Source organism: Sphaeramia orbicularis, chromosome 16 (genome assembly GCF_902148855.1).
Source record: "Sphaeramia orbicularis chromosome 16, fSphaOr1.1, whole genome shotgun sequence".
Classification (NCBI taxonomy): Eukaryota; Metazoa; Chordata; class Actinopteri; order Kurtiformes; family Apogonidae; genus Sphaeramia; species Sphaeramia orbicularis.
Window position 1 is genome coordinate 38,975,047 of NC_043972.1, and position 13,764 is coordinate 38,988,810.

Genomic DNA, 13,764 nt, shown 5'->3' on the forward strand with positions numbered 1-13,764 from the left:
TCACCCCAATTTACTTCAGTTCACACATGCGCAGTAGGACCTTGCTATAATTACATGTGATTTATTCATAGACACATATCTAAGCAGGCTGTATATAGACCACTGTACATAATAGCATATAACAAATTTATAATGTGTAGGCGTCCGATGTTTAATAGGACTCTCATAACTCTGCTTATCTTTTTCATTACTGTTAAAAGTGCAGTGATTAACCCACCATTCAATTAATTCCCTTGGGCGTCTTTCCAGTTTCTGTTCTCTCGCTACACTTTTGTAATTATTACTTGTATTATATGTATATTAACCTCCCATCTTTCCTATCTCTTTATGTATTCACTTTGCAGCCAGTAGCTTGTTATAGGTTTATTATATGTTGTTTATGTCTACTTCCAATTCCTTCTTTAACTTCTCCTGTTTTCAGTCAGATAGCTGTGTCAATCACAAATCTATCTTGAACGTCTTCCTTCCTGTAAATTTTTGATTTGTGTAGTTGTATACTCACATTTTTGTTCTTCCATGGCAGTGTTAATGTATGACAATTTTCCTATAAGCTCTGTTTTTAATTATTAACCCTTTCATGTATAGTGGTCACTACAGTGGACAGTTATTCTACAGCTGTTCTCTTGTATTTTCATGGGTTTTGTTGTTTTAGTTCCATATCAGCCAACACAGTGGACACTTATGCACCATCTCATAAACTGCAATTCATACCATTACTGTAACTTTGCTGTTCTTGATTGGTTCTTGAGTGGAAATCAATTGTTAATTGTTATTTTTTGCATATTAACTCCATGAAGTGAGTAATAACTAGTGTTAGAATATGTTAAAATGTGAGAAAATATCAGATTAGCAGCATTAAACATGTTTTTATTTCATTGTTTTCATATCATTTTCTGATATTGGGTTTAAAATACTTGTTTCTTTGCTTCAAAAATATAATGCATATTGTAGCTGAGTGGACATTTTTGTAAATCCATGAAAAAAAACAACTCAATTGTATTGTTTTTTTCATGCCCAAGGAAGAATAAAAACACTGAAAAAAACCCAAAAACTTAACTAAGGTTTTTGTTAAAGTAAAAATATTAAAGTAAGAGTAAAAATATTTTTTCTCAGGAAGTCAATTCAAAAATGTTTAACTTCTCTTCATTAGGTGATGTGAAGGTAATGTACAGTTTTCATAGTATGTTTATTTTATGCTACAATATGAACTTATTTTCATTGCGGGACTAATTAATTTGAAATGAATGTGCATATATTTAGACACAGACTTAAACAAAAGGAACATTCTCAAGTCAAACATGTCTCAGTTTAGATTTGTAAAATGAATCACAGTGTTTTAACAAATACTTCCATAGGCTGATATGCACTTATGCTGCTGCAGGAAGCAGCTGAAGAGCAGTTGAAGAGTTTCTGCAAACTCTTATGTAACCCTTTTATCCTCCAATCTCTGACTAAGTCTTATTAATATTAAGCAATCATTTTATCACACTATCTTAATACCCATACTCAATAATTTATTTCAAGAGGAAAAATGAAAATGGAAATGCTCTTTATTTTAGTAAACATTGATAAGGCAACATTAGAGCAGTAGCAGTGTTCTAGTTTCATTTAAATTGTGCTCTAGTTTTGCGTGTTTGACTAAAAATGTGGGGTATTTGCCTTGAGCATAACATGAATAAAATTTGATTATCAGTGCACACAAAGCTCAACTTATTAACCACTATTTGTTCCAGTTAGGATTATTGTGATATTCTGAACAGAATTATAGCAGCGTCAGAACATGCTAGAAAAAGAAAAAATGGTATTTTAAACACAATGAAAACATCACTGAAAAATATCAGCGGAATACAGCATATACTGTCTGCACTAGTGTAATAATCATGCACACTATAGTATCTCAAAAGACATTCAGATAAACTGTGTAGGTGTGGAAATTAGAAATAGGGGACATTTGGTAATGCCATGCCAATTAGGTCTGGGTAGCAACTGTAACTATGTGATTTGGAAAAACACCCAGCAGTTCAATTGTGTGTAATGGTCACCTGGCAGCACTGCTAATGCCCATTTCAGCCTACGCTGGGCAGACCATGGCCCAGTGGCCCCCTGCACCCCAGGCAATTATGTTTGGTTTCACACGGTGAAAAGGGTTAATTGGCAGCACCCACGCGCCTGATTGGACCTGTTTCACGCCTGTCAGCCTTCATCGCATCAAAGGAAGCCCCAGTCCACCAGGCACCATTATTAGAGCACACACACACACAAACACACACGCGCACACACACCTCCTGGCCACATACTGTGCAAGGACACTTAAATGTAGTTTTTTTTGTCATTGTGGATACAGCATGTGGGAGAATACACACATATCTTGTAAATATACAAACTACATGTCATATAAAAATACACAACATTCACACACAACCCATACATATATATTGAAATGGACTGGACTACATAGCATCCTTCTGTACAGATGTGTGTGCACTAGTTTGCGCACACACAGAGGGATTCATATCATTTTCTGGATGATCCCATGTTTTACCACTAGGGGTCAGTGTTGCTTTATACAAAGCAGGGGCCGGAAATTCTGCCACTCAGCGAGTCCTTATTTCTTCATTCATGTCATTATAATGAATTCGTGATTTCCTCTGAGCACAGCAGACTACCGCTTATTATCCTTCTTTGCTGCTTACTCTCCTTTTAAAACTCTCTAACTTTTATTCAATAGAAAAATGGGTGTGATTTTTTTTCTTTTATTATGCAAAAATATACAGTTTTATTTCATCTAGTATCACGTGTACTGTATTTGAGATTGATTATAATTTGGTATTTTTCTCCCAGCATTACTGTAATTTTTGTCAAAACAAGTGTCATGTGGTGAAGCCTTGCCTACACTCTTCTCTGTGGTTTCTAAGTGGCTCTAGTATGTGGTTCTACTTCTTTATTAATACAGCCTCAACCACTGAACTACCAGCAGTCTGTGAAAGTCTACCAGCCGTTATACAAGCCAGTCTGACTGGCAAGTAACAATGTTCACAATGTGTCCCATCCAGGAATCCGTTCGCATATAAATCACACTTTTCCAGTGTTCTACAAATTGGGCACATGAAACATATCAGTGGGGACAGATCCATTGAGTTTTAGAAAAGGCTTTAATGACCAAAAAAATTCTCGTGTGAGTATGGGTCCTTTCCTAAGAGTTTTTAACAATATTTGCCACACTAAATATTAGGAAATTTTAATGAGCTATATACAACTTTGTAACAGCGTAATAAATACTCAAGTATTTTGTAATAAAGGCATTGCAGATAAGGTTTAGGCAAGATAAACCTGAACTGATTCTGCCCAAGAGTTGAGAGACAGTGGAAATGCCAGGCAAAAAGCTTATTCTACACACTCAGTAATACATGCAAATCAATTTATACAAACTGCACTGTTTGATTTGCAGATGCAAATGCTTTTTATAGCTGTCATCAGAAGAAATTTCAAAGGTAATTTTCTGTTATCATGTTAGTATGGATCCACAGTCATGTATAACAGAAATATAGTTTCAACCTGTAAATATAGTATTATTTTCAGAAAGGCCTTTTGTGTCAGAGTCTATGTAAATTCTCAGATTAGTGTTCACTCTCTTCTTTTGGCAGCGTTATCAGTTTTTGGGCTGTTTGGAATGTCTTACTTGCTCTTTTCATTTTATCACACTAATTGAATTTGGCTCTTGTCACTGGCAATGTGATTTGGATTTCCAAACATGTTGCTGTAGGTGTCCACTAGCCAATGGCATGGCTCCATTGCCTTGGTCTGTTTCTGCATGTTACAGACAGTACAGCAAGGATCTTCTCCCACTGTGCCTCCTTGTCACTTTCTTCACTTTGGCATGATACGATTAAGTTGCCCTTTTCACACATACTGTACATGCACGCGTACACACAGCAGTTGTAAGGCTGCATGTGTTGCTTCCCAAATATGCCTCAGAGGACACTGAGTTTGTTCCACAGAAGAGGACAATCACACACACGCACCCATCCTGATACACACTTCCCATCTCTGCTGGCATCCAAGAAGGAACGTGCAAGAGAGAGAGTGAGAGCATATGTTGGATAGACATTTGTTGAGGGGGGATATTTCTCTTTGGATGTTGTCTTACAAGCTCTGACGGCATGGCGCAGAAAGAAGGCATTTTTTAGTCCAATTTATTAATCCTTTTAGGCAATGTTCTCTGTTCAGAAATGCAAATTGAATCAATCTGAGGCTGACTTTAAGACTTTTCAAGTGGGATTTAATTAGAAGCCAGGGCCTGCAGTTTTTAATGAGAGAGGGGGTGGAGAGATGGAGAAAGAGAAAGAGAGGCATGGGGAGGGAGAGTGGGTTGCGGTTTTGATCTGGGGGTCCTGCTGGAGAAAGGATACACAAACACCCACAACGCACACAAACAGAGACATACACACACACATGCACACGCACACATACGCACCCTGTAGAGCAAAGTATGAGACGGATGCCCGCTGTTTGGTTTTTCTTCACTTCCCTCATCTCCGTCTTGTGAGAGTTCAACCAGAGATCTTGTTACTTCAGTATACATCTCAAACCCTCACACCCACCCACCGTCTATCGGTGTGGATGGAAACCGACTCACACACAACCCGTCAGTGCTGGAGCTGCTTAACAGCAAAACACTGTAGGATAGTATCGAGCAGCTCCCATGTGTGAGGGCATGTAAGGCCGATGTAAAGCTGGTTATTGGGGTAAAAAAAAAAAGAAAGAAAGAAAGGTGGATGCACAGTGCAAGATTCAGAATTACATCTCAATCACAGGCTACAAAGATAGAAAGATAGAAAGCATTGCACATTCCACAGCCAAACATCCAAATCTATTAAGCTTTTGCTGGTATCAGAATAATCGCGTCATAACCGTCACATTTCAGAGGAAATCAATGGCATGTGTTGCAACCCGGGACTCTATAAATTTTACTGAGACATAAGAGATAATGCATTTATAGGAAAATATATTTTAATTTCATTTATCATCCATAATTCAAATATTTTATTATTTGGCTTTAGGTCATCGATAAAGAATGCTTTACAGTCTTAAGCAACAGAGCATCATCAGTCTGCTGCTGTTCTGCAGTTGTTGAGTTGTTGACATGTGTATGTGGTTGCTATGTGAGTTCCGGCTGCTTCCAGACAAACAATAAAAAAAAGGCTCCACCAGAAAGAATAAAGTTGCCAAATGAAGAGTCCTGTCGATTTAGGAGTACAGCTCATACAGTAGCTCTTCTAACTGTGTTTCTGCTTTAAGCCTTTGTGACTGTTAACTGAACTAAACTGTAATGTATAATAGAAGAGTATATTTTTCATTTCTTTGAAAGCGTTCCTTCTTCCAAAGAAGCCTTAAGGGATCTAAGCTGGAAACCCATTGCTCTAGATAATTTTTGCCTATTCTGTCCCTAATTGTTCTATAGGTTGAAGTCTGTCTTTTTCATTTCGAGTTATTTGAGGACTAAAGTGTCTTTTCTGTCCCTCCCTTTTTAAATGATTCTACCAGAGAGAACTTCCCTCCAGAGGCAAATTGCTTCCTTGGATTTATCAGAGATGTTACAGCCTTTTTGCTGTCACGTGCTATGTCTGATACATTTTGGGGAAATATGGTGCTGTTAAAAAGGGTGAAGTCGGCCTGTGGTGTCGGGATGTGGTTTGAGTGCTCACGCTCTCTTGTTTTTTTTTTTCTTTTTTTTTTTTCTACAGTGACTCTCCTTCTTTTCCCTCTAAGTTTTGGGACAAGGCTGGAGATCTCTGGCATCTTTTCAAGGACTATGTGACATCTTCATGGCCACACTGCTTGATTTTTTTTCTCCTTTCGTGTATTTTTACTTTTGTGCTGGAAACTGCCAGAAGAAGGGGGGGGGGGGGGGGGGGGGGGGGGCGCACGATTCTTTAATGCTTCTTGACCATTTCCACTCTCAGAGTTCCCCTCTGCGCTGCTGCCTGTCATAGAAGCTGTGGTTTTGTGTAATGGGAAAATAGCAAAAGGCAAATGTCAGAAAGATTATTTCAGCCGGGCAAAGCTTAATATAGGTAGGCATAAACATGAAATGATATGCACGAAAACAACAATTTAGGATGCCAGCAGAATTGATGTACAGTATTGAAGGAGCAGCAGAAGGAGGGGAAATATGTTAAGAGATTACTTTTAGGCTGCCACACAGAGACATGAATTTAGCCATTAAAGTGAGAACTCTAGTGTGTGCCTCACAAAATGCTTGACAACTAGTTGATACTGTCAATGTTTAAATAATACTAATTAATCTCCATTATTGAAACATGTAATTAATCTCTCTCTCACCCTCTCTGGCTGTCTCTGTCTCCTTCACTCTCACATTTAATGGAACATGAAAGGGAAACCCAAAGAGCAAATGCTGTGTTGTGGTCCTCGCGGGGAGCTCAATGAGGGACTCACATCAGAGGAGAAGACAGGCGAGGAGACAGACGGGTGGACATGTTTTGACAAACAGACAGTTGGTCCAAAACTCCTCCCTGTCTTCCAGCTCTGCGCCTCTTCTCCCTCTCTTTCTCTGCGTCTTTGAACTCAGGTCTTCATTAACAATCTGCTGATTAACAGGCTCGGGAACACGGGGGGTCGACGGATCAGAGGAGAAGACACAGTCAGACGAGAAAGAAAACGAGAGAGAAAGAGAGCGTTCCAAGTTAGAGTATGTCCACGCTAAAGCTGTGCTTAGAGTGCACTGCAAAAATCTAAATCTTACCAAGTGTATTTTTCTCATTTCTAGTCAAAATATCTCATCACATTTAAAATAAGACATAATCACCTAAAGAGTAACTTGTCAGTGAGATATAAGAACTTATTTTTAGACAATAGATCTTGAAAATCTTATTTCAAGATATCTTACCAAGATAATTTTCACTTGCTCCACTGACAGATTTTTTTTGCTTAATTCAAGATTTTTTTGTTTAATTCAAGCAAAAAAATCTGCCAATCGAACAAGTGAAAATTGTCTTGATAAGATTTCTTGGAATAAGATTTTCAACATCTATTGTCTAAAAATAAGTGCTTATATCTCACTGAAAAGTTACTCTCTAGGTGATTATAGTCGCTTTTCCATTGGACATCTGCGCAAAACTTTACCAATATTTACTAAATGTCGAAAAAACAGAAGTGCGTAATGTCGGTTTTTTTTGTTAAATCACAAATGCGATGATTTATTCGTTTATTATCGCGAGATGACACGAGAAGTCATTCCATAAACATGGCGACAAACATAAATATGGTGTTGATTTACAGATATATTCATTATTATTATATATTACCCCTCTATCTCATACTAAATTATAAAATGACTGGGTTTCCTGGTGTGTCCACACATACCATGACATGTTTGTTCTTCTTCTTCGCTTGTTGTAACGTTCGTCAACATTTTTTTAAGTCACCTGACTCTAGTTGCGAAAAAAGGTTTTCCATTGCAGTTTTGCGTGATATAACATTTGTGCTACGCCCAAAAAAACACCTCTTGCCAGCGTAAAAACTTCTAAGCGAAAAATGAGACTTTTGGCGAAATTGTCGTTTTTCCATTTGGTAAATTTTTATGCGCAAGTTATATTTCCACAATTTGAGGGTCAATCGAAAAGCGACTTATGTCTTATTTTAAGTGTGATGAGATATTTTGACTAGAAATGAGAAAAATACACTTTGTAAGATTTAGATTTTTGCAGTGTAGCATAGTTCTGCAAAAAAAAAAAAAAAAATTAAAGCCTCACCAGTGGGTTGATGGAGCAGTGGTTTCAATGTTGATGGATTCAGCAAGAAATAGTTTTATTTTTAAACTATTTAGACTGTATAGAATTGAACATGATATAGCAACAAAGTGTATTTGTGTATTTTTTTCTAATATTTTGCAGGGTATTAACTCTGTCACCTCGCAGTAAGAAGGTCCTGGGTTCAATCCCTGCACCAAATGGCATTAGTGTAAAGTAGAGCTAGAACTAGTACAGCTATTGTTTATTTTTGTAATCGATTAATCTATCAGTGATTTTCTTTGATTTGATTTAATTAAATTAGTATTTGAAGAGTAAAAATGTGAAAAAGTCATGTCTGAAAATGACCAGTGAACCAGCTGAAACAACAACCACAAAAAGTATAAAAGTAATATATTAAAAAATCTATGTAGAAGTAACAACAACTGTAAAAGTATAATAAAAAATATCTATATAAACAACAAAAAAGTCAAATGAGATCCACAAACAGTATGTTCACTGTAGTCTCCAACTTGTATCCAACTTACTAACAACTTAAGATGGAACTAACATACAGCTTAAAAAAATATTTTTAATGTTTATGTGAAAGCTTAAACATTTAAAGGAGTAAGTGATGGTATCAATGAAGAAAAGTGAGCATATAGACGTTTTCTGTCTTTTTGTCCTTGTCTCTTCTGTTGTTTGTGTTGATCTTGGCATCATGTACATCATAATAAGCGTCCGTGTGAAACTCAACAGCAGAACCAATGTTTAGCGGCAGCGAAATGAAGGAAACAAAGCTTCGATTCAGGAATATTGTAATTTTTAAAATTGATTCAAGTTGATTAATCAATCATTTCAGCTCTACGTGTGGAGTTTCCATGTTCTTCTCATGTCTGTATGGGTTTTCTCAGGATACAACAGCTTCCTCCCATCATCAAAACATATATATTTTATAGGTTAATTGACTGATCAATGTAACTTGCACGTAGGTGTGAATGGTTGCTCATCTGTATATGACAGCCCTGCGATTAACTGGTGACATGTCCAGGGTGTACCCCAGCTGTTGTTAGCTATGATAGGCCCCAGTATCTCCACAACCCTCTCGAGAAAATGAATGAATGAACAATAAAGCACACAGTGCACAGTGAACATGGGGAGCACCAAATAATCAATATCAACATCTGTACACAACAAAACAGGGTTCATGTATAATGGAAAAACAAACAAACAGGCTCCCAAGACTAACCCCTCCTAAATCTCAGAGGTGCTGGGCTCTTGCTATTAATATTACTGACAATATTAATTTTTAGCTGCAACCATAACAGTACTGAGAACATGTTTTTGATGGGATGGTAGGACCCTTGTCAGAACAACCAAAATTGCCTAATGGAACTGAAATCTGACTAGATGAAAAACCAGTTCAATATATTACCCCCAAAAACCTCCTGATTCAAACAAAGTGTAATAACAAATTGTAATTTAGGAGAATATTTTGTGACCGTGCTCAAAATGTTGCATTCTCTAAACCAGTGTTTCCCATTCTTTCTGAGCCACGGCACATACTGTATTTTACATTAGAAAAATCACAAGGCACACCACCAAACAAAAATGTCGCAAAAAGTATATTTATTGAAATATAATGTAAATCTAGTCTCAGACAAGAAAGCTGAGTGGGGTGCGTCAGCGACCCTTCAGCTGACGGATTGAGGTCCATCATAGTATAATAGAGGCAGTGTAGAGGCCCCAACCCGATCCGCAGGATCTGTGGGTAACGCCCTGATCCACACATCACTAGTGAAGGGGGCTTTATCAACAGAACACACCGCATCGGAGCTGGTTCACTTTCACTTTTTTCACTTTGCAAAGGGAAACAGGAGACTGTTGTTGTAGAGTGGATCATTGGTGTGTGCAGTCGTACATATCTATATCACGCCGCTCGCTTAAAGTACCAATCAGGTGAAACTGGATCATCTTCCACGGTACACCTGATGATTTCATGGCACACTGGTTGGGAAACAGTTGTCTAAACCACACATGCATGATCAACACAAACTGTCCAAAGGTGTGTTTTGGAATCCCATTGCACAAAATCTTTAGAAAAATGCAACAAAAAGTCCCAAATACACAAAAGATTTCCCATGAGTTAAGATTTTGTCCAATTCAAAAAAGAACTCAAGAGTTCATAATGGGAAATAGAAACATTTTTAGAAAAAAATCTGACATAGTGTACATTTAAGTGACTGATCAGCTGACTGGTCTTCTGTCTTCACAGATAAACAATGCTGTTCTTCTTCTACTGTGTTTATTATAATCATGTGAGACATATCCAAAACTGCCGCCTTATGACAACACAGCGCAGCCTAGTTTACTGACTGTAAACCAACACCAAACTGACTGTTCAAAGGTTCATATAGGAGTCATATGACAGCTTATGGAAACACATTTTATAGAAGGATCTGCCTTTTGTTCCCTTTACTTTAGATATGCACAAAGTGGATGAAGCGGGAACAACATCAGATTTATAATAATTATCCAGTATTTTTGTGATCTACACTGTGTTCTCAGTAACGCCAAATGTATTGTGTAATGTTAGTCATGTAATGAGTTTTAACTTTTTATTATTTTGATGAATTTCCTAACATAATCATACTCATAAAATATTGTGTCCTGTAGGTTTGTTAGGGTGAAGCCAGGGGTGTCAAACTCATGTTAGTTCAGGGGCCACATCTTCCCAGTATGATATGAAGTGGGCTGGACCACTAAAATAATAACACAATGATATATAAATAATGTCAACTCCAAACTTTTCTCTATGTTTTAGAGTGAAAAAAGTCAAATTATATTATGAAAATATTTACATCCACAAACTATCCTTTAAAAATAACATAACATAACATAACATAACATAACACTGCATTACATTACATTACATGAACAAACCATGAAAAAACTTACATTTATTGAGAAAAATAAATGCAATTTTAACAATATTATGCCTCAGTTTCTCATTTTCACATGTGCATGACAACTTACTGATCACAGTGGATCTATAAATACACAGTACATTTAGGAACGGGTAGAATATTGTTAAAATTGCACTTCCGTCACTTAAGACATTGCAGGTTGTTCCCGTTTGTTCTCGTTATTCACTGTTTAGTGAAAGGATAGTTTATAAATGCAAACACTGTCATTATGTAATTACAATATTTTACTGGTATGACCCACTTCAGATTAAATTGGACTTTTGGACTATTTTATTAGACATTTAAAGTGTTTCATTTAAATACTAATAATAAATTGGACCTAATGTAAGAAGCACCTGTACTAACACGCGATACTAACATGCATGTATCTTAGCTGAATTTGCTGCATTCACTTTTTTTTTTAATACATATTTATAATTTTCTTTCAGGTGTGAACCCAATTAGAGTCCAGATCTGTTGCAGGAATCATGTGTAATTACTTTGCTGTAATTATAACCTGTGTTATAATTACATGCTTTTCACTAAGTGGATCTATATTTCATTACTTTGAAGCAATCTTGACTTTGAAACCCTACACGCTTCATAATTTGTTTCGGTCCGACACAGTTGGTGGTCCTTCATCTAATAAGGAGGTCAGTCCTCTGAAGTTATGAGCGATGGCTGAATATGACGCTGAGATGTTCTTGCATGAGGCCATGGTCATTCTTCATGATGTATTTGTGGATTTTTTTGTGACATCATTTTTCCTAACACTAACCAGGGCATGTGATCCTGAAAAGCACCCTGAGTGGTTCAAACTAGATGAGTTGAAATTTAACCCATAAAAACCAAGTGCTACTTTTGTGGCAGTTCCTAAATTAATTTTTCTCTATATGGGTCTGATCAAGCGAAAGTGAAATGTGAAAAAGTAATTTTCCACACATCATTTATCAAGTGGGCTCATTTTTTAGTTAAAGATCTCTATTTTATGGAACTGTTATCCTTTTTAAAATACCACTTGTAGATTTTTTGTCAATTTTATTGATTGTACTATTTACACCATAGCCATAGGTCGAATTTGATGCTAAAAATTATATTAAAAAATGTTTGAAATGTATTCAGTCTGTTGATTATATAGATGATTGTTCAGTTTCAAGTATTAGATTTTCATTATTTTGTGAATATTATTGATATTTATGAGTTTGAACATTTGAGAGTTGTTTAACCCTTTCATGCACAAATTATGAGAACCTTAATCAAAAAATTTTTCCTGAGTGTTTTTATTCCTCTTTAGGCATGAAAAAAACAATGTGATTGAAAATTTTCTTCTGAAAAATAAATAAAAAATAAATAAATAAATAAAAATTATTTTAAAAATTTAAAAAAAAAACATACAAAAAACTAGAAAAGCACTCGGAGAGCGCAGACCTCCGCCAAGGCAGATAAGTGGGCCCCCATGGCCCCCCCACACTCCCTACCTCCCGATCACCACCAAAATTTAATAATTTGTTCCTTGTGCCAGTATCAACATTTCCTGAAATTTTCATCCAAATCCGTGCATAACTTTTTGAGTTATCTTGCACACAGACAGACAGACAAACAAACAGACGAACCCAGATTAAACTAGAAGCACTCGGAGAGCGCAGACCTCCGCCAAGGCTGATCAGTGGCGACCCCCGTGGGCCCCCCCACCCCCAATCACCACCAAAATTTAATCATTTCTTCCTTATCCCATTTCCAACAAACCCTGAAAATTTCATCCAAATCTGTCCATAACTTTTTGAGTTATGTTGCACACTAACGGACAGACAAACAAACAAACAAACAAACAGACAAACAAACCCTGGCAAAAACATAACCTCCTTGGCGGAGGTAATAATAGTGAAAAAAAAATAAATCTTTAGAACCTATTTTTCATGAAGTTGCAAAAATGTCCAGTCAGCTGGACACCACACATTTAATTTTTGATGCACAGAAACATGTATTTACTGATAAATTGTGTGAAAACTATGGAGAGGGCTTGTGATTCTGGGGGTTTATGGTCAGGAGAGATCTACATAATGTTACCAATTCATGTCAGAAAAGATATGTAGTGTCTTAAAACTTTAATAAAGATATGTGGAAAAAAAAAAACAAACAAAAAAAACAATGAAAAGAACATAAAAATCCATGAATATACAAGAGAACAGCTGTAGAAGAGCTGTCCACTGGAGTGACCACTGTGCATGAAAGGGTTAAAAGGCCCTGTTTACATGTTACCACAAAATACCAATTTTTAATTTTTAAGTTACTTATAATTCAGTTATTTGAGTGAAACTTTCAGAAAGTAATGATCTTTTGATACATTTTGGGTGATGCATACAATGGTAAAGAGTCGTCCATGTATTACTATGGTAACCTGTCCACATGTTACCAAATTCTCATGTCAATAAAACAGAGACTTTTCAATATTTTACTCCAAAATGTGTTCTCAGCATAGTTGAACATAATATCTAAAAGGTTTTGTCCTACTTGATATCAATTACTGTTGAGAACTGCATGTTTTGAATGTTTGTGTAAAGCGGTGTAAATGTCCGTTTCAAGTCCACATGTTACTGAGCAGTAATTTGACATTTTTCACCAAATTTTGTTATATATAATGTTAAAGTGCTTATAAATACCTACTCACATATGTATAATACATGCATATAAGTTACTTTGCTCATATGACACAGACTGTTGAACACGAAATGTGTCCACGTGTAACCGCTTGATCAGACCCATATTTAACCTTTATTCAATAATTTCTTATAATATCCTCTGTATTTTGTGTTTTTTGAGTAAAAATCTGGTATTTTCCTAAATATAATTCACTGATCATGTAGATGCTCCTAAAAGCTCAGACTAAAATTCAGAGTTATTATAACAGAAACAGAGAAAACTGAGGAAATGGTGATTTTTCTCAACAAAATATATCATTAACCGAACATAAACCAAGTGTCTCTCTCTACTGTCATTGTTCCAACTCCATGGGTTTTACTGGTGAATCAATGTTGTAGAAGATGACGGTG